The sequence below is a fragment of the Schistocerca serialis genome, chromosome 3 (assembly GCF_023864345.2).
Source record: "Schistocerca serialis cubense isolate TAMUIC-IGC-003099 chromosome 3, iqSchSeri2.2, whole genome shotgun sequence".
NCBI classification, from domain to species: domain Eukaryota; kingdom Metazoa; phylum Arthropoda; class Insecta; order Orthoptera; family Acrididae; genus Schistocerca; species Schistocerca serialis.
Window position 1 is genome coordinate 941,110,960 of NC_064640.1, and position 22,407 is coordinate 941,133,366.

The window sequence follows — 22,407 nt, forward strand, 5'->3', positions numbered from 1 at the left end:
ACGCGTATGAATTCCAAGTGTGTTTCCACATCTACGACTCTTGCGCTTCAATGATGTAGATCAAATACAAAATAAACATCAAAATTAATACAGTAGTGTCCATTATTTAAATCATCGTCTTTGGTTATAATTGGAAAATTGTATGCATTCTCAGTCAATACTGATTCACACACTTTGAGGAGTGCATTAAACGTTACACCAGGGGTAACATAAATACATGCCTCTTTCTTCTCTTTATAAAAGAATAAATACATTAGAAATGACTATGATTAATTGTTTCGAAACTTTTCTCTTTGTTTGACAGAGATAAAAACTGTCGACAATGTAATGGAGACATGAAAAGTATGCCTTCATATGACGTTGCTGAACACAAGCAATATTAACAAAAATAAAAATCGAACATGGTAGAATTTAATCAGGCGATATTACGTCGTCCTTACTTCAAAACATGAAATACCCGATGTAACTGAAACTGCAATTTCTAGTGTTCAAGTAGCAAATAAAACAATTTCCGTGTCACGACTCATAATTGTATATAACTTACGCGTGAAACGATGCGCTAATACAGCAATAGGCAATAGCATTTTTAGATTGTTTCTGCATGTTACCTGATTGTGATGAAATTAGTATTGCTAAAACAGTAAGGACTGCTGTATTAAATATCTTGATATTACAGTTAGTTCCATTTTACTATTTTTCAGTAAGTCTGGGTGATGCTAAGGATTGCCAGACAATTAACAATAGAATATTAACATTATATCGATGTACGTAGGGACCCCAAGTAGGAGAAACGTGTACGTAGGAAGTACCACCGGCAGATCCGACGACTGTATTATTAGAAAGATTCGTGTCAATGTTTTCAGCAGTGACCGAAATAGCAAAAAAGCAGGAAAATATGGCGAAGGACCAAAAGGCTATGGCTGTAGAAATATCATAAATTACAGTGATCATGCAGAAGCAGGGCGACCTTGCATCCCAGCTTACCGTGTTTTCTAAAAGACACACTAAATTGGTAAAGGAGTCAACTGGCTAGAGATTTTCACTAAAGAGGAAGGAGGTGAAGACTACCAAAAAGGTCAGTGGGTTTCAACAATCGTAATCTGCACTCTGCCAAGATGTCAAACGGTTTTCAGGTAGTATGGATAATTTCGCAAAAGAATAACCAACTTTTCAAAAGGAGCTTAAAATGCAGGGCAAACATTTTGCACAACAGATGGCAGCCTGTGCATCTCAAAAGAATACTCTAATTGTAGAACTGTTAAATGCTGGGGTACAGATGGCCACAGAAATAGTTTCAAGGAAAATTAAAGAGTAATATACCCTTTCTGACAATCCCGTAGACAACGAGGTACGGAGCGTGACAGAAAAACAAGGACAGGATCAATCCAGGTAGACATATGCTGTTATGAAACAAATGAAAGATGTACATACAGAAACCAAAGAAATAAAAATCATCATATGGGATGATAAGTCCAAAGTACGCGGCTCAGAGAGTAATTCCATTTATGAACCGGTGTTATGAAGAGCGTAACAAATACCAACATAGCAGGTGGGTGCATCTATGTGCTACAAGATTGCAGGAAGAAAATGTAATCAAATGCAGGCAATTTCTAACCTTATTGGCAGAAAAGAAATCGTGTGAACACATTTACTTTCTGGCAAAAGCCATACAAAAATCTTGCCCAGACCTACAAAAAACAGGTTTCATGAGTGGATATATACAGGGTGACAGAGCAGTGAGGGCCACAGAAGCTGTAAAATACTGCAGAACATATGACAAGTTTGAAAGGGAATTTCTGGCGAAATGCTGGTCATATGCGATGCTAGAACAACTTTGTAAAGAAGTATTTAACCCTAAACCATTTTTAACTTGGTAAGGAAGGTCCTACAAATATTTTGTAACATATATCAATAATTTAATTTAATGGGATAATCCCATATCTAACAGAGACGTACTTAGAATACTGAAGGCAGAGTTACCAGTACGTATAAGGAAAAAATTAACTACAGTCTCCAAGACGAATTTAGACACATTCTTATTGACACTGGATTCGATCGATTTTATACAAGAAGACGCAAAATCTGCACCCTACAATAGACGATTCAGTGGAAATCAAAAAGGAAAAAATATTCTGAATGACGATGACCCTGCAGTTCACAGCAATGGACGAAACTATTTTCCACAAGATCGGCACGATGAGAATATGAACTATGCTCAGAATCCGAATAACAACTTCGAAGCAAAGAAGGCATGATAACCTTCAGAATCTGGGTTATAAAGATAGCAGGAACCACAACCAGTGCCAGCAAACGCGACAAGGTAGCTAAGGTAACCTGAACTGCCATAATCCAGTTCGTATAACTGAAGTGGAAGACGATGGAAGTCATCCAGTCCTGTAAACCAATCTCGGCCATGTTAAGCCCCGAAATGATAGGTGATGAGTGGGAAATTGCTGAAAATCAATCAGTTAAGCTGATAAGATATATGGATGCTCTTAGTTAGCATTTGGGATGAAATTTATTGAAGTAATGCAAAATGTGATAGTGGAACAACATAGTACCGCAATCAATATCCATTATGTATGTTAGCAATGTGTTAATTACATTAATGCTAAACATGGGTGCCACCGTGGATGTTCTATCTACGAACTTATATAAGAGAACTTTTGAAAGAATACATGAACACACCTCTTCTGTCGCCAAGTGCATTTTGAGGGAGCACCGGGTACCAGATCTTGAAGCTTGAAGTGTCTGGTCCAGGTACTGCTTCGACTAGGAAATGTAGCAATGTTATGTACATTCTTAGTGGTACTAGTATTTTTTTTAAGTATTGGACTGTATATTTGGGATAGAGTTTCTTCCTGAAAGCTACGTAATGAGTGACCTTTCAGTTGAAATGTGCTACTTCTAAATTTACTTGATAGAAGTAGAGGTCAAACTGAAAAAGACTACCAATGGTAAATATTGCCAGGGGCTGAAGATTCAGATAATAAGTGGTAGAATGGGTGATACAGATAGGCAGTTACATGAACCGGTTTCTGTGGATAATATAAGGAACAGATATTACGAAAAGCAACAGACTCCACATACGTAACTGGTACATAATGTAATGATTTGAAATGTGTGATGCTGACATGTCAAAAAGTATTTCACAAAAGACTCAGTTAAATCCGATATTTAAATGTCGCCTGAATGTCATACTGATAAAGAACATTAGTCCTACATCCTTCCCCATTCTATAAATTATAGACCTGTCGTCATTAGGGGCATCACAAAAGAATGCATTGCTTTATGTAATTTTAACCTCTTAAATATATAGAATTTTAAAAAATGTGGGAGACGTTTATACATAGTGTAATATTTCTAGTTTTACAGCCATCATATTCAAGTACAAGAAGCTCTTCTTGTGCTGGCGAAAGCGTACGCCAGCACACTGGTCGGCACTGGAAAACATTATGTAGCAGGCGCTGAACAAGAGAAGACCAAGACACGCCCCCAGGCTACGCCCCCTGGGCAACATGCATACAGGCCGCCGCCCTCGACAGAACTGGATCAATCTCCCAGTCTCCGTACCTCAGTACGTCGCATCAGGAATCAGTTCGCATTGCACCTGAATACGTCACACGGTGCTTTAGTCTTCCACATGATGGTCGTCGCCTCGCACCTTAGCTGTGAGGGAACGTTAGTCAGTGTATATAGTTGTGATATGGACATGGACAGGATTCAAGAATTAGTACATGTTAACTGATTTCTGTTAACAACAGAACTTAAGATTGGTCATCATTGAAGTTAACTACTCAATTCGTTCCCGTAATAAAGTGTATTTTAACCACGTGTTCATTTTCATCCAGCCAGGAACCACGAAACATTACAAGACGGCACAGACACAACACTCCTTAGAGCAGTTGAGAAGCCAGCAGTGGCAGGATGACGTAATGTGGTGTGAGGTACCAATGACAGATGGTTTGCTCGGTATGAGTATCGGGGAAAAAACAGCCTAAATTGTAGTCCTTATACGCGATTGGCTGCTCCGTTCGGGAGTTGCGCACCAAACTGACAATCTTCTGTTATTAATATTGGACAAACTAAACAGCGTATTTACTTGCATTTTAAATTAAAACATCTCACAATAGCGTGCTATCATTCCATTATTTCACGAGTACTAATAACCAGCAGAAAAATAAACAGTTGCTGAACGAATAGGAGGACGGAGCGCTTCGGAGGTCTTCGAACAGCGCCTAGCGTAGATTACGGGCGAAGTGGTTCGGCTGTAAGATCAGAGCTGGATCAGCAGTCTCGGAAGACGTACACGTTACCTGCCGCGGTATCAGTTAAGACTTAGATTGCAATGTCTGGTTTATAAATGTGATATATGAACTGACTTTCTTGAAGGAGAGACATGTTGTCTGCCGCAGTCGGTTTTAGTTAAGACTTTATTAGCAATGTATGGTTATTTGGACATCTAGTTGCGAACAATGTGACAGTAATTACGGACATACGCAATACATTATTTTGTTGAAGAATGGAAATTATTCGTGACACTAAAGTGGAATGTAATTGTGCAGTTTCTCGTGTTCTGCTAATAAAAAGCGAGTGGCATCCCGTACAAAAAAAGGTTCAAATGGCTCTGAGCACTATGGGACTTAACGTCTGAGGTCATCAGTCGCCTAGAACTTAGAACTAATTAAACCTAACTAGCCTAAGGACATCACACACATCCATGCCCGAGGCAGGATTCGAACCTGCGACCGTAACGGTCGCGCGGTTCCAGACTGTAGCGCCTAGAACCGTGCGGCCACTGTGACCGGCTCTGAAATATCAGTTCCTCGCTAAGCATTTATTACAGCTTCAAGATAACGGATTCACGGCTTAAGTGCTGTTTTCTGCGTAGGGGATAACAACTATAGAAGACTGCAAGTTGGTGAACATTAATTAGAACTTATTCTTTCGACTCAGGGCGGTGGGAGCAAATAGGCACCTCGCGTGTACCGCAATCTTAGTACAAATGAGATCAGTGACACGTCATCTGTGGTAACGCGGAGGAGGTATGGAGAAGAGAAGTTTTCGAGGGAAGGGATTTATCATTCGCACGTATATATATCATCCTCCCTCTCTCTCTCTCTCTCTCTCTCCCTCCCCCCCCCCCCCCACTCCTCTTTTACCTGCCGTTATAAGTCCATTTTAATTGGCCGATACACCCCATCCCAGAGCATACTTACTGGTGTACTCTACAACCAACGAAATTAAGGACCATCACTCACACCAAGACTTAAAGAAGTACTTCCAGTAAGGAAGATAAATGTGTGTATCTCTACAAGGTACAGAAGGGTAGAACTTCACGAAACCTTACTTGTAGACTCCAATGAAGAGGGAATTCTTTAGATATTACTAATGAAAGAATGAGAATTTCTAATGTGAACGTGCACTTTCACTGTCTCAGAGGTGCACATAGAAAATTATATATATTTGTAAAGAGTAGTAAGATATTTTGGTGGCGTATTAAGTAATTATATTCTGTTGAATGAAATCTACAACCCAGTTGTAGTTAGTAGATGTTAAGATACACCTTAAACAAAATCCTACTTGTGGAAATTTTCCTGTTGTCACATCTTCAACTCAAGTCCAACGGCGATAGAATAAGGGTGGTAGAGACATGTTTTTGGGTGAAACTGGAATCTTCTAGTTCGAACCTGCATGTTGGCAGCAGATGGGTGATTGACGTGTTCTGAGACCCCATGACTACTCAGGAATTCGGTCCCGCATCTATGTTCGGACAAGCCTTTTAGGATCAGCGCTGTCCGCCCTTAGTGGAGAAAGCCCTATAAACGGTGGACTGAAGTCAGTAGTCGCACTCTCAGCAGACTGGGAGGCCGCACGGCTGCAAAACGGAGATTACCAAAACTCTGATGACAGGAACCTTGAATGTTACGTGGTTTGAAAGACAATAACAGTCCTGAGAGAAGAATAGCTCTTATCACACAGGATTGATATTTCTGCCTTAAGTGAAACCACACTGTCCAGAAATTATGCAGTTCAGTTGAGGTTTCACTATCTTTTGGAAGGGATAGGATTAGGGAGAACGCTGCATTCATGGTGTTCGATTCGCTGTGAAGACTGCATTGGTGAATTATTATCAGCTAACTCCAACTACTGTCAGCGAAAGAATTATGTCTCTACGTATTCCGATGTCTGAAGGTAAATTGATGACTATCATCACTGCATGTGTTCCCATCCTGGGTGCTGATGTAGACAATAAATATCAATTCTATTACCTGCTGAGCACAACCATCACCATCACCAAAGAGAAGCTATTATTACTTGACTAGCCAGCCGGAGTGGCCGAGCGGTTCTAGGCGCTTCAGTCTGGAACCGCGCGACCGCTACGGTCGCAGGTTCGAATCCTGCCTCGGGCATGGATAGATGTGTGTGATGTCCTTAGGTTAGTTAGGTTTAAGTAGTTCTAAGTTCTATGGGACTGATGACCACACCAGTTAAGTCCCATAGTGCTCAGAGCCATTTTGTACACGGCTGCCATGCAGTATGAATTATCTGTAAACAGCCAAGACATGGAGATTAAATTTCGTTTTGTTGGACATCTCTACACTCCGGCAAGATTTCGTTCGCAAAGACGTACCCAGGTTTGCCGGGTGACAAAAGTACAGTATGCCGATGACACTGCATCTCCTGCTCTAACACCAACAACGTTACAACAGTCGGTCAACTGCTTTAAAACTATATGTTATCGCTTTGGTCTTACCATTAATGCAAGAAAAGCGGAGGTACCAGCTAAACCTTCCCCAGGATTAACTCTCGCTGAGTTCAATATCTCGATCCCAGACAAATCACAGGAGCAGGTTGAGCACTATTCATACCTTGCAAGCGTCCCGTCTAAACGGTGTCTCTGCAAGTAGGATGTTAATAAAAGAATTGGGGCATTCTGTCGCCGTGACATTAAAAAAACTTGAGCGCTGCCCTCAACAAATAACTGAGATACATTCTGAACATTAAGTGGGAGCACTAAGGCAACAATCATCGATCATCAGCTGAGAGTGTTAGGCCATGTTCGTCGCATCAGTGATACAAGGCTTCCCCGCCAAATCCTTTATAGTGAACTCCGCTCTGGCAGTAGATGACATGGAACCCCTCTGCAGCGCTTTAAAGACCAGCTACAATACGTCACGAAGACGACGGGCATAAACATAAAAACATGTAAAGAATTTACTGTGGTCCACCTACTGTGGGAGAGCACTACATCCACAGATATCAACTTGTTTGAAAGAGAAAGCTGCAGGCACGAAGAGGAAAAGCGACAACCAAGAAAGCTCCGTCAATTACAATCACGCCCTCCGACAACCATTCAGCGCGATTTGTGTGGACACATGTTTTATGCTAGGATTGATCTGTTCTGCCACCGGAAACACATCCATAACTTGAGTTGGAATGCTCATTCTCTGCAGGAAGAAGCTGTGCATACTCGCAATCGAGATGCAACCTATGACGAGATATTAAGTATTATCTATGCTATTCCTCTGCATTTGGTATAAGGGAAAGTTAATGAAGGAATTGAGGAAATGTGACTAAGAAGGTGATAAGAGCGTGTTATTTGTGCACATGGGCACAAACAATAACATGAATGACCCATGCATAGTCGGCCGATGTGGCCGAGCGGTTGTAGGCGCTTCAGTCTGGAACCGCGCGACCGCTACGGCGCAGGTTCGAATCCTGCCTCGGGCATGGATGTGTGTGATGTCCTTAGGTTAGTTAGGTTTAAGTAGTTCTAAGTTCTAGGGGACTGATGACCTCGGTGTTAAGTGCCACAGTGCTCAGAGCCATTTTTTTTTTTTTTACCCATGCTTAAAAAACAAGAATGTTGGTAGACGACACAACATTTCCTGTTCCTACTGTAAGATGTAATAGTTTCTGGTAATGCATTAAGTGAACCAATTGATGTGGTGGGCGACAGGCCCTGGTCATACCTGTAATGTGTGTATATTTCTATGTGGCAAAAGATTTATGGTAATGGTTACAGAAAAAGAGGTGAATCACGTTGAAGCAATTAAATTACGAGTATCCCCTTTTTGTAAATAGTTAAGTAATATGAATTGAAATATACTGGCTTTAGGTGATTCTAAGTTCTCTATAAAACACGAATTTAAAGTCAAGGTTTTATTATGACCCCTTTATTGTGGAGTAAATTCATTTACCGGTTCTTTCTGCTGAGCAGTATTTTCTTCCCAACATTGGCTGAGGTTGCCAGATATCCCGGTTTCAGGGACAGTCACGATTTCAGATTAAAGAAATCAGTGTCCCGAAAAATACTTTCGGGACAGAAGTTTGCCCCAGATGTCGGATTTCACAGAAATATTCTCACACTACCTATTTTTCTCCAAATCCTTGAGTAGGTAAATGCACAGCGTTGTGCTGTGAGAATGCCAGCACTAATTTTGGAGGAGTACAACGAGATGGTACAAACAATATTTTCACGAAACTGGAAAGCGAAGTCAACGATAATCATGTAGGCGTCGGATGTCCTGCACACATATTCCATAATGCTGCAAAGGCAGCCGCTGACATAATGATTATTGATGTGGAAACATTCGTAATTATACTTCACAATTATTTCTCCACATACACAGTGCGAACAGAGCTTCTAAAATAGCTTTGTGAGTTCGCTGACAAAGAGTATCGTGCACCTTTATCACATACAAAAACAAGTTGGTTATCATTTTTTCCAGCAGTAGAGATAGTACTGAAATTATATGATGCTCTTAAGTCATTCTTCCTCTCAGGAGAAAAAGCACCTAAAAATCTAAAACTCTGATTCAGAATCCGATATCTGAGACATATTTATGGTTTTCGCACTGTGAGGTGAGTGTACTTGAACTCTAGAAATCAGGTAGTAGTATTACAGAAGCAGCTTCGATTTTGGAAGATGTTTCGGATCGATATGACGGCGTAAAGAGGAAAAATATGTACCACTAGAAATGGAAACTATTTTGCGGAAAATAGAGGTTGCATCAGATAGGGATATTCAGACATTTCTTTCTAATATTGAGGTTGCATCAGATAGGGATATTCAGAAATTTCTTTCTAATATTGAGCAGTTTTACGGAACATATGAGGATTATTTTTTAAAAAATAGTCAAAAAATTTGGAATAATTTAGCATTTTCAAATGGATATTTCTGGACTCAGAGTCTATTTGGTGTGAAGTAACAATGACAGTAATATTTCCGCAAGATGTAGGATTATCAGTAAACGATAGCCCATTACTTGACCTGTTTTACTTCCTCAACGAGTTTATATCGCAACTCAGACAAAATAGTGATAACTGGTATAGTAAAACGTGTCAGGAGAAATGGAACAATTTCTTTGAACGGTGTGAATGCGTAGAGCCGTATTCGCTAAACGCTAAATCTGTGCGAATTCATTTTAAGTGTTCCAGGACATCAAGTTTACGTGAAACGAGTATTCTGCCTCGTGAATGTCAAGTGGACTGAGGAACGAAACAGATTAAAAGTGTCAACAGATGAGCAATAGTAAAATGTGTTTTTAATTATGAAATGAGTTGCACTGACTTTTCTGAAAGTGCTGTGTGAAATCTTATGGGACTTAACTGCTAAGGTCATCAGTCCCTAAACTTACACAATACTTAACCTAAATTATCCTAAGGACAAACACACACACCCATGCCCGAGGGAGGACTCGAACCTCCGCCGGGACCAGCTGCACAGTCCATGACTGCAGCGCAGAGACCGCTCGGCTAATCCCGCGAGGGGCACACTGACTTTTGTGATTACCTCATTCAGCCGTAGGATCATCTCTTTATAGTTCGGAATCCAGATAAATTCCAAATGCAGAAAAATGCAGAAAATTGAAAACAGAGCCGGCCTCGGTGGTCTCGCGGACCGGCCGCGGTGGTCTCACGGTTCTAGGCGCTCAGTCCGGAACCACGCGACTGCTACGGTCGCAGGTTCAATGCTCCCTCGGGCATGGATGTGTGTGATGTCCTTAGGTTAGTTAGGTTTAAGTAGTTCTAAGTTCTAGGGGACTGATGACCATAGATGTTAAGTCCCATAGTGCTCAGAGCCATTTGAACCATTTGAATTGAAAACAGAGTTTTAACATATTTCAGCATATTTAAATATTTAATTTTGTACATCATAATGCAAACATGTTAAAAAATAGGTGTGCGATTTATTATGTTGTCACAATTATAGTTGTTGTAATGTCCTTTCTGTGGTTTTATTAAATAAATTTTACGTCGTATTAAGTATCATTTATTTATTTTACTAAATCGGTTGAATGCAGTTTTGGGTATTTTACGGGAGGGAATGCGGGACGACTGCAGTTAGCGGGAGCGATTCTCAATAAATTGAGTCAAATGAGAGCGTTCAGACGAGCGCGCGTCAGGCAGGTTAGTCTCTGTAGCTAACTGTAGCTAACTGTAAAACGAATCGCCTGCTACTAGCATTACACACGCCGAACGATCAGTCGATCACAAGTTGCAGTGTTGACCATCTACTGTGTAAGCGGGCTCACTAATATGAACGCGCTAGTATGGAAGCGCAATAATTCTAACAACAAAGAAATAATGCCTGTTCTAAATTCCGTACTAATGTGATAATAGATAACTGTCTGACTGTTGTACACAGCCTCATTGGAATCTATAAAATGTTATCTGTTAGATTAGTTGACACGTAAGTCACCGAAGTGGCGTCAAGTAAAAAGACTTGCAATACAGCGGCCGAACTCATCCGAAGGGGCCTCCCGGCCAACAATGCCATACGATCATTTCATTGTTTGTTAGATTAGTTAAGTGTGTTCTTTATTTTGGAAAATAATTGGAAAAATACTAGTAGGGACACTAGTTCGCAAATTTGTGCGTAGTGAACTACAGTACTTACGAGTGCAGTTGACAGGCAAAACAATAAATGTGCAGCTGTACAGTCTTAGACAATAAAACTGACCGCCGCCCGGCCGCCTCAGAAACTAATTCCGAGTCATTCACTTAAGGTGGCCAATATAACTGACCGCCCCTGACAACTCAAAGTCCGGCCATATGCACAATCTGGCAACACTGTAAGATGCGGAAGTGTTAGGAGGCAGTGTTGTCTACTTCCGAGACGTTGTCAGACTGAGTGAGCCCGTGGTCTAGTGGCAAGCGACGTGCATTTTAAACTTATAGTCGCCTGTTCGCGTCCCGCTGTATTTTTTTTTTTTTTACCATATTTCGGTCTAAAGTTATGAGTCTGACTGAACATCGAAGATAATTCGCTTTACATTCTACCCAACAGCAATAACAAGTATTTCAGACACAACTCCGCAGGACAGCTCGTGGCTGCGTCGCTATCATAACAGCTTACGCTTGAGCGTTTGCTCGCGCTGCACCGGCTAACGGCCACCGGCCAGACGCCACCCGCCGCCTGAAATCCGGCGCCGCCCATGTGAGCGCGGCGCCACGCTGTCAGTGTATGTATCAACTGTCATTTTCGAATTTGAAGTTCTATTATCATCTTGCAGTTAAGCATTGGATTTTGGATACTTGAAAATCATGAACTACAGTTAAACATTGCAAAATTGAGTCGCAAGTGGAAATAGGTGTAACATCTGCAACACATCGTTTACTTTTGGTATAACAGAGGGGTGAATGCAGAGGAGGCAGCTAGAAAGATTTGAATTGTGCGTGGAGCGAGTGCTTCTGGAAAAAATACGCCAGAAAAAGATATTCTTGTTTCAACGAAGATCGTTCTGGCATGAATGACTTTCCAATTTAAGGAAGTCTCGACTACTGATATATGTGATAGATTACCATTTTACCGTCATGCGACATTTGCATTCAACAGGCAAAGTTCAGAAGTCTGGTGTAGGAGTACTGCATGCTCTAATTCGGAACACAAAAATCAACGGAGTGACTATTATTGAACGTCATCAGGTCGCTCATTGAGCATTCGTATGCAGTACTGTTAGCGGTGACGTGTTATAATGCCGTTTTCGTTAACTTCCTAAGAATAAATGAAAGGCTGAGCCCCTCAAAAGACATAAACTCGAGCAAAGAGTAGTGTGAACATAATATTTTACACCTGATAGCTCCAAAAGTGTGTTTTGGGCTACGAATTCTGCCCCAAGGGCTGTGTGCAACTCAGCTGGAATTTGTTGCCAACAACTGAGACACCTTTCGGTCTCAATGTAAGAAAATCGAGCAACACAACTACATCACCTGTGCTACTGCATGATAACGCACTGTGTTGATTTGAGAAACAAAACTATCCAGGAGATTGATAGGAAAGTCGTCTCTCAGGCACTTGTATTGATAGGGAAGTCCTCTCTCAAGCACCTGTCCCTCTCATCATATATTCGTAAAAGTTTACCTTTCCCGCTCTTGATCGGTCAACCGTCAAGGCAATTCATTTATAGACGAAAATACTCTTAAAACTACTCTGGTATAATGGTATCGTTGGAACCAGTAGGTTTCTACTGGCGTAGAATTCGTAAACAACTTTAGCATTGTCAGATCGTTTTAGATATCGTGAAAGAAAATTCTTTTGCTGATTAATTTCTCTTTGATGATTACTGTTGCGTTTAGTAAACTAATGGAAAATGCAATTAAAAAATTCGCTGTACTAATACAAATTGAATTCAGCTTACTACAGAAACATCACGACGGCAGTCTATCTCAATAAAGCATTAAGATTCTGTAAGACGATTGAGCCGATTTTAACACGAATTAGTAGGATATTACCGACTTTTGACTTCGAAAAGGTCTGTATTTACTTCATTTTTTGTATCATTCGCAAGTATTACGAAAATGTGGCATTCCATAGATAAAATTATGTATTCACAACAACAAAAAATATGTCTGCAGAAAACATAACTGGCATTATGCATCTGGCAGTACCACAAGGTTTTCGCTCTGACACTAAGGCTTACTGAAAGTAGCAAGGCGAATTTTGCTCGAGCGTTGTCTTACGATTCCCTTATTGAGTTTGTATCTGCCTGCTTGTAGCTCTGAGCCGCCCGGGGTGGCCGAGCGGTTCTAGGCGCTACAGTCTGCAACGCGCAACCATGCCTCGGGCATGGTTGTGTGTGATGTCCTTAGGTTAGTTAGGTTTAAGTAGTTCAAAGTTCCAGGGGACTGATGATCTCAGAAGTTAAGTCCAATAGTGCTCAGAGCCATTTGAACCATTTTTTTGTAGCTCTGCTAGAAAAGAATTAAAAATCTGGCTTTCAGCGAGTCTCGAAAGGCGAACGAAAGCAGCTTGCACCTGGTAGCCAAGCATGGTACCTAGGAACTGGTTTTTTCCTAAAGTGGGAAGACGTTCTTTTGTGGTTGAATTGTTGGCAAATGTCAGTGAGACGAGTGCCGTTGGTCTAAGCGTTTCGGTGTGTTGAACTTGTACCAATGATTTTTCTACAGGTTTTTTCTGTCCCAAATAGAGAGTTGAAGTCTCCCATTAGTATTTTCACGTCATCTTGGTGAATTTTGCTCATAGTATTTTCGAGTGTATATCTTTTATAGGGGCTCTGAATGAGCATAGTCATAAGTCGATTGTTGATGGGTGTGATTTCTTCGACAGAGTTGATGATAGATCTGTGTTCGAGAAATGCAGTGCCGAAGACTGGTACGCCTTTCGCTACCTTTTGTTGTATGTAGCTCTTGAAGGTGCAATGGTTTCCCTAATGCAAGGTTTCGTTGTCAATTCGTCGTGGTTCTTGAAGAGCAAGGATGAGTATTTTTTGGCTGTCGATTTCTTTTGTGAGGTTATTGAGGTTTCTTGTTTGAATCAATGTATCGATGTTTAGTTTTCAAAGGAATGTTTTCTGCTGGTAGGGAAATTTACCAGAGATCTTCGATATTCTCTGCCGTGCTAACCTGGACTCCCCAGAGTCCGAAAACCCAACTGCCGCCTATCGGTGGCCAGGTTGTGTACCACCTGGGGTAAAGTTACCTTTGCTTGCATAGTTCATGTTTTCTTGTGTTTCACTGGTTTGGCCTGGGTGATACCGGGACTGGACAGGACCAGAAGGTGTTGAAGCCTTTGGAAGCAAATATTTTCAGCCAAGCTCATTGAGCTAACAGACGGTGACCAGAGTAGCGGTGATTTTCACTCAGAGATATCTGAATTTTGGGTTCAACGGATTGAGTAGCCGTTCAGGATGCTAAATAACAGTAACAGGTCACCCAGCGAAGAGAAGAGTCCACGTATTGTCTCAAGTTCTTGCAGTTTGATATTAATGCAGTTCCCGATAGTTTCACACTAACGGGTTCTTTTGGCTATCGAGATACTCATATGGGAATTATAAAAGTATAATTGCTAGACCGCACAACTACCTTAATAACACCTCATTCTGGATTGAATACGACTCGGAAAGCGACGTTAATTTGACGTTTTCATCCATCTCCTGACGTCTCACTGAATGAAGACTGAAGAACACGCACAGTTGTGTTGCCTGCCGCAAGGATTCTGTGAAGTGTTGTGGCAGCTGGCAGTCATTGCTGAATACAGACATGTGCAAATATCCTCACTGCTCTAGCGGAACTCGCCTTTGTTGCATTTTTTCCATTCCGTAATTAGCACAACAACATAAGGCGTGTTCTGCTGAAGAACTTGATGCCCACAAGTCCTTAAATAAGAATCCCTTAGCGGGAGTTATGCATGAAAGGAAACAGACTGTTGGACAAAAGAATGGACAGCTCCCTGCTTTTTGCGTTTCCGATAGCGCCTACGATAAGAATCTGGTGTCATATTATGCTTCAGAAACCTAAACTGTTTTTTTTTTTAATTCATACTCAAACAAAAGTTGTGATATGAGAAGAGGAAATGACTTATATGCTTCTCAGGAGCTTTAGTTTTTCGTGTTTATTTTCTCACTTCATATTAAAACAAGGGCGTTAATATGAGAAGAGGAAATGAAATACACGCTTCCAAGACATAATACTTCCTTGTGTGCTATTATTGCATACATGAAAGCCCTGCAGTTAATTTTTGTATGTTGGATAAATTTTGATGTCACCTCACATTCCTTTGTGAGAAGGTTCCTATTTTCTTGGGATTCAGATAGAGTGGACATTTCATCACTGGTTAATATTCTGATGACTAATGACATGATACCCGTTGCAATTGCTCCGTGGCACTTGTGAGTAGAGTCTCACGTTGGTTACTATAAGAACACGCAGGCAGTGATATCCGCTCACTGCAGTCAGAGCCAAGGTGATTTCTTTCTGTTTATGGCGAAGCGTCTGCTGCAGTGTCCACGCTCAGCCAACATAAACAAATCGCGGCGGCATTGGGCATTGCTAATCGCTGCACTTGTCGCGAGCCTCGACAACAAGAGCGCACTGTGTCTGCTAACGATACTGTGGAGTTAATACATCTTACTTAACGTAATATGCAGGACGTGGGTTGGGTAAAAATTCAGTTTGTAACTTCCCATCGCATTAAAATACTTTACAGTCATATTTGATGCAATATTTATTGTTGGTGGTCTCTCTAATGTTAATAGTATTGATTCAGATTGTGCGTTAACACGAAAACACACAAACAGTCATTGATTCCAGTGAGCGTAACAACTACTGTGTGTTGAACAACACATGCACCAGTCAGTTCCTCAGTTGACGTCGAGTGCATGAGATTGTTCAATTACCTTGCATTGCAAGAATTGTAAGGAGGGGACTGAAAGTAAATGGACTTGTTGTATGCTAAAGAGCTGCGACAAAGCGAAGCTTTATCGATTATCAGATAATTGTCCACATGGGTTTTGTGGACGAGCATACTTTTAGTAACCAACCCACCCACAATCATTACGTAAGATTTCTCGAGGGCGTAGGGGAATTGATTTCATTAAGTCGTCGACAGTGTAGCGTGATGGTTTACTTCCCACCATACGTTTTCCATATTCGTCCAAAAGTCGCTTGCATTTGTAGGTCCACATGGCAATGATCTTGTTACCTCTGCCCACATATTCTCTATCTGGTTGATGTTCGGTGATCGTGGAACAAACGGCAACAACTTTATCCTCTCTTGGCCTTGAAACCAATCTCACACTGCTCTGCTATCATGGATGGGGCTCTGATCCTGTAAATAAACTGTTATCTCATTAGTTCATATATTTATATTTAAATAACGTATTTGTAATAAGCACATTGGATTATTATTTTCCACAGTGTTTAAGAATTCAGGCCCTGTCATTGATGAGTGATCTGGAGTCAACAGTCCGATTAAGAATGTGGTTTACCCAGTTTATCACATGATGAGAGTCATAGTCGGATATTCACATGAAGACTGAGTGGCTGAATCCGATTAGAACGATCTGGTACCGAAATGAAATTACAGAAATCAGCTAATTTGAACGACTGTATTGCAACAATGCTGCGCACATAATTTCCTATGATGGAGTAACAGTTAGCAACTGTCTAAGAAAAAGTGAGAAATATGTCTACTAGCAGCAATGTAACGTGATTATAATCCATATTTATGGTGACAGAAATACTGAATCGAACAATACACCTCTATTTCAGTGGTGAGAAGATACACCATATTAGATTTGCTGATGACATAGTGACAATAATAATTATAATAAAAATCCCGCGTGGCCGATAGGGGAAACCCTCCCCTCCTATGGCTGGTACCAAGGAAACCAAATACTTGGGGTGAACCAAATACTAACACAATCCTGAACGGCTACTCAATCCGTTGAACCCAAAATTCAGATATCTCTGAGTGAAAATCACCGCTACTCTGGTCACCGTCTGTTAGCTCAATGAGCTTGGCTGAAAATATTTGCTTCCAAAGGCTTCAACACCCTCTGGTCCTGTCCGGTCCCGGTATCACCCAGGATAAACCAGTGAAACAAAAGAAAACATGAGCTATGCAAGCAAAGGTAACTTTACCCCAGGTGGTACACAACCTGGCCACCGATAGGCGGCAGTTGGGTTTTCGAACTCTGGGGAGTCCGAGTTAGCACGGCAGAGAATATCGAAGATCTCTGGTAAATTTCCCTACCAGCAGAAAACATTCATTTGAAAACTAAACATCAATACATTGATCCAAACAAGAAACCTCAATAATCTCACAAAAGAAATCGACAGACAAAAAATTCTCATCCTTGCTCTTCAAGAACCACGTCGAATTGACAACGAAACCTTGCATTAGGGAAACCATTGCACCTTCAAGAGCTACATACAACAAAAGGTAGCGAAAGGCGTACCAGTCTTCGGCACTGCATTTCTCGAACACAGATCTATCATCAACTCTGTCGAAGAAATCACACCCATCAACAATCGACTTATGACTATGCTCATTCAGAGCCCCTATAAAAGATATACACTCGAAAATACTATGAGCAAAATTCACCAAGATGACGTGAAAATACTAATGGGAGACTTCAACTCTCTATTTGGGACAGAAAAAACCTGTAGAAAAATCATTGGTACAAGTTCAACACACACACTGACATTTGCCAACAATTCAACCACAAAAGAACGTCTTCCCACTTTAGGAAAAAACCAGTTCCTAGGTACCATGCTTGGCTACCAGGTGCAAGCTGCTTTCGTTCGCCTTTCGAGACTCGCTGAAAGCCAGATTTTTAATTCTTTTCTAGCAGAGCTACAAAACAATGGTTCAAATGGCTCTGAGCACTATTGGACTTAACTTCTGAGGTCATCAGTCCCCTGGAACTTTGAACTACTTAAACCTAACTAACCTAAGGACATCACACACATCCATGCCCGAGGCATGGTTGCGCGTTGCAGACTGTAGCGCTTAGAACCGCTCGGCCACCCCGGGCGGCTCAGAGCTACAAGCAGGCAGATTCAAACTCAATAAGTGAATCGTAAGACAACGCTCGAGCAAAATTCGCCTTGCTACTTTCAGTAAGCCTTAGTGTCAGAGCGAAAACCTTACGGTACTGCCAGATGCATAATGCCAGTTATGTTTTCTGCAGACATATTTTTTGTTGTTGTGAATACATAATTTTATCTATGGAATGCCACATTTTCGTAATACTTGCGAATGATACAAAAAATGAAGTAAATACAGACCTTTTCGAAGTCAAAAGTCGGTAATATCCTACTAATTCGTGTTAAAATCGGCTCAATCGTCTTACAGAATCTTAATGCTTTATTAAGATAGACTGCCGTCGTGATGTTTCTGTAGTAAGCTGAATTCAATTTGTATTAGTACAGCGAATTTTTTAATTGCATTTTCCATTAGTTTACTAAACGCAACAGTAATCATCAAAGAGAAATTAATCAGCAAAAGAATTTTCTTTCACGATATCTAAAACGATCTGACAATGCTAAAGTTGTTTACAAATTCTACGCCAGTAGACACCTACTGGTTCCAACGATATCATTATACCAGAGTAGTTTTAAGAGTATTTTCGTCTAGAAATGATCGATCAAGAGCGGGAAAGGTAAATCTTTACGAATATATGACGAGAGGGACAAGTGCTTGAGAGAGGACTTCTCTATCATTACAAGTGCCTGAGAGACGACTTTCCTATCAATCTCCTGGATAGTTTTGTTTCTCAAATCAACACAGTGCGTTATCATGCTGTAGCACAGGTGATGTAGTTGTGTTGCTCGATTTTCTTACACTGAGACCGAAAGGTGTCTCAGTTGTTGGCAACAAATTCCAGCTGAGTTACACACAGCCCTTGGGGCAGAATTCCTAGCCTAAAACACACTTTTGGAGCTATCAGGCGTAAAATATTATGTTCACACTACTCTTTGCTCGAGTTTATGTCTTTTGAGGGGCTCAGCCTTTCATTTATTCTTAGGAAGTTAACGAAAACGGCATCATAACACGTCACCGGTAACAGTACTGCATACGAATGCTCAATGAGCGACCTGATGACGTTCAATAATAGTCACTCCGTTGATTTTTGTGTTCCGAATTAGAGCATGCAGTACTCCTACACCAGACTTCTGAACTTTGCCTGTTGAATGCAAATGTCGCATGACGGTAAAATGGTAATCTATCACATATATCAGTAGTCGAGACTTCCTTAAATTGGAAAGTCATTCATGCCAGAACGATCTTTGTTGAAACAAGAATATCTTTTTCTGGCGTATTTTTTCCAGAAACACTCGCTCCACACACAATTCAAATCTTTCTAGCTGCTTCCTGTGCATTCACCCCTCTGTTATATCAAAAGTAAACGATGTGTTGCAGATGTTACACCTATTTCCACTTGCACTCAATTTTGCAATGTTTAACTGTAGTTCATGATTTTCAAGTATCCAAAATCCAATGCTTAACTGCAAGATGATAATAGAACTTCAAATTCGTAAATGACAGTTGATACATACACTGACAGCGTGGCGCCGCGCTCACATGGGCGGCGCCGGATTTCAGGCGGCGGGTTTCGTCTGGCCGGTGGCCGGTAGCCGCAGCAGCGCGAGCAAACGCTCCAGCGTAAAAGCTGTTATGATAGCGACGCAGCCACGAGCTGTCCTGCGGAATTGTTTCTGGAATACTTGTTATTGCTGTTGGGTAGAATGTAAAGCGAATTATCTTCGATGTTCTGTCAAACTCATAACTTTAGACCGAAATATGGTTAAAAAAAAAAAAAATACAGTTGGACGCGAACAGGCGACTACAAGTTTAAAACGCACGTCGCTTGCCACTTTTTTTTTTTCCTTCTAATGAACCGCGGCTGGAGCAGGACGACGGGTAGGGCAGGGGTCGACACCCGAAGCCTGGCCATCTTGCCGCCACGCCCAAGCAACGTGTTCGAGTTCGAGGATCGAAGGATCAGGAAGAGGATGTAGTGGGTTTGTCGATGTTGTTTTATTTATTTATTTCTTTAATTTTTATAACTTTTTTTTGTTTTTTTGATTATAGATTTATTTTTGTTTCATTACAAAGAAAGATTCTACAACTGCCGTAGCCGTGCGTCCGAGTCGTCTTCTCGTCTGTTGGGAGGGTTTCCCCCCTATTCCGTCCGTAGAGGATCAATATGCTCCAGGATTCTTCTTCATTTTCAGCGTCTCATACCCGGATCGCCCCAGTGAGCAGGAGGATCCGCAAATAATGAACCTAAATAATTTGCGAAACGAGTTCTGTACTTCGGGTGGCGGTTGAAAGCTGCATGTGTCGTCATCAATAGAGACCAAAAGTCGAGTGTGCCTTTGGGAGTATCGCAAAATATGTAGTAAACGACCACGCCTTTTAGCCAGTTAACGGCGTTCGTTCTGGTTGATGGAAAGTATGCGCTGTCGGGGCGCAATACTTCATCAGGGGAGATAGACTCCGGCAATCGCCGCAAGAATAACGCCAGCATGCGCTGCGTCAGTAGCCAGCACTCGCTGGTCGCGGCACACGTCAGACGGTGTGCGTCCGAGTCAGCGACTGAGCATGTCGGACACAAGGGGTCGTCCGTCAGATGTATGGAATGTAGCCTCTGACGAGTAGCGAACTTCCCATTCACAACCACGTACCACAATGAACGCACCGTCGTAGGCAGAAAAGGCGTGTGTACCGCTCGCCACACCGTGTTCCAGGCAACTTCAGGATGTCTGTGGGTGACCGTATTTACAGGTTGCTGCTGTTGATAGAGGCGATAATAGTCTTTTGTGCTGGGCTCCCGTGTCGTCGGAAGTTCTGACCGTAAGTAGCTGAAGTCAATCAAGAACTCTCTGATGTGGGTGAGTGCCGGTCAAATGTGTCCTACAGAAACCGGGGGATGCAGAGAGTGTGGTGCCACTTCCGCTATCAGGGTGCCTGTCAGAGTGGCGTGGGCAGAGGTCCACTTGCGACGCATAGTGTTGAGATAAAGCGATCGCGCACGGTTATATACATGAATTAAACCGATACCGCCGCCCGCTGCGGCAGCGTCAGGGTGGCGTATCGGACTTTAAAAACCAGACCGGTGCTTACGAAATGACCATATGCTGCTTGAAATCTGTCGGCCATCGTAGCCGTCAAGGGAAGGATATGCGCAAAATAGTTCAGTTTTGATACAAGATAGGTGTTGACATAACGTGTTCTGAGAAGCATATCCAAGCGACGCAGTTTGTTGTCCTGCAGCAGAGCACGTGTCTGGTGTAGGAGCCGGCGGTACGTAGCCGCCGCCGTGCGGCGGACATTGCTATAGAATTGCACTCCTAAACACTTGAGTACGGGCACCTTGTCAAAGGGCACCGTCGTTGTGTGGGAAAGCCCCCCTCCGACATCCATGAATTTTGTCTTCTTCACGTTGATGACGCTCCCAGCGACCGCCCCGTACTGGCGTAGCCACTGTAGCGCCATATGCATTTCATCCTCTGATCTGGCGAGGAACACCACGTCATCGGCGAATGCCCCACAACGAAAGGTCACGTCCCGCAAGGAGATACCAGTTAATCGCTGTCGTAGACCATGTAAAGCTGGTTCAAGCGCTGCAGCAAATAATATACCCGACAGGGGGCACCCTTGTCGCACTGACCGTCCAACAACAATGTGACCAGACTGATAACCGTTGACCATCATGCGGGAGCGCTCTCCGTGGACCAGTCGAAGGACCACCTGTGCAGACTCCGGAGAGAGTCCCATGTGTTGCAAAACTGCGCGTAAGAAGCCGTGGTCAACGTGGTCGAATGCGTGGTCAAAATCTACGGCGACAAGGGCGCCTCGTATTTTGCAGGCCGCCGTCAAAGCAATTACGTCGCGGTATGCTCCTAGCGTCGTATGAATGTTGCTGACACCACCTAAACATGTCTGATCGGTGTGGATGGCTTTCCCGATAGCGGTGTGGAGAGGCGCGCGGAGGATACGGGCGAAGATCTTATAGTCGTTATTGAGGAGTGAGAGTGGGCGAAAGTCCTGCCACCTACAACCACCATTCGGTTTCGGGACTGGGATCAAGATGCCTTCTGTGAATTCTGTGGGGACAGTGAAATCAGGGTGGATCAGGTCTTGAAACATTTGGAGCCACTTGTCACCCATAAGGTGGTAAAAAGTGCGGTAGAATTCCAGGGGTAAACCGTCCGGTCCAGGCGACTTGTTCGGTGCTCCACGTGCCAAGGCCGATGTCAGCTCGTCGGGTGTAATGGGGAACAGCAGACTATCATCGGGTGCCACGTCCCGAGGGGCGGGAAAATCGTGCAACAGCTCGTCATAATCACGTACATTTCGCGGATCTTCCATGTACAATGTCCCATAGTGTCTGGCGAACGTTTGCGCGATGTCCGTTTGTGTCACTGCGCGGCCGCCCTCCTCCGTGTTTACCGCCGTAATGAGCTGACGTTTGCGGTGGCGCCTCTCGCGCACAATGTGATACACAGACGCTGTTTCGTTGGGGATACAGTCTTGCACTCGCGCACGGATGCGGACACCTTCGAGCTGCTCGGTCCTGATGCGAAGTAGACGAGCTTTGATGCGTTGTACGGACATCTGACGTTCGGGAGACGGCGGTTGCGTCGCCA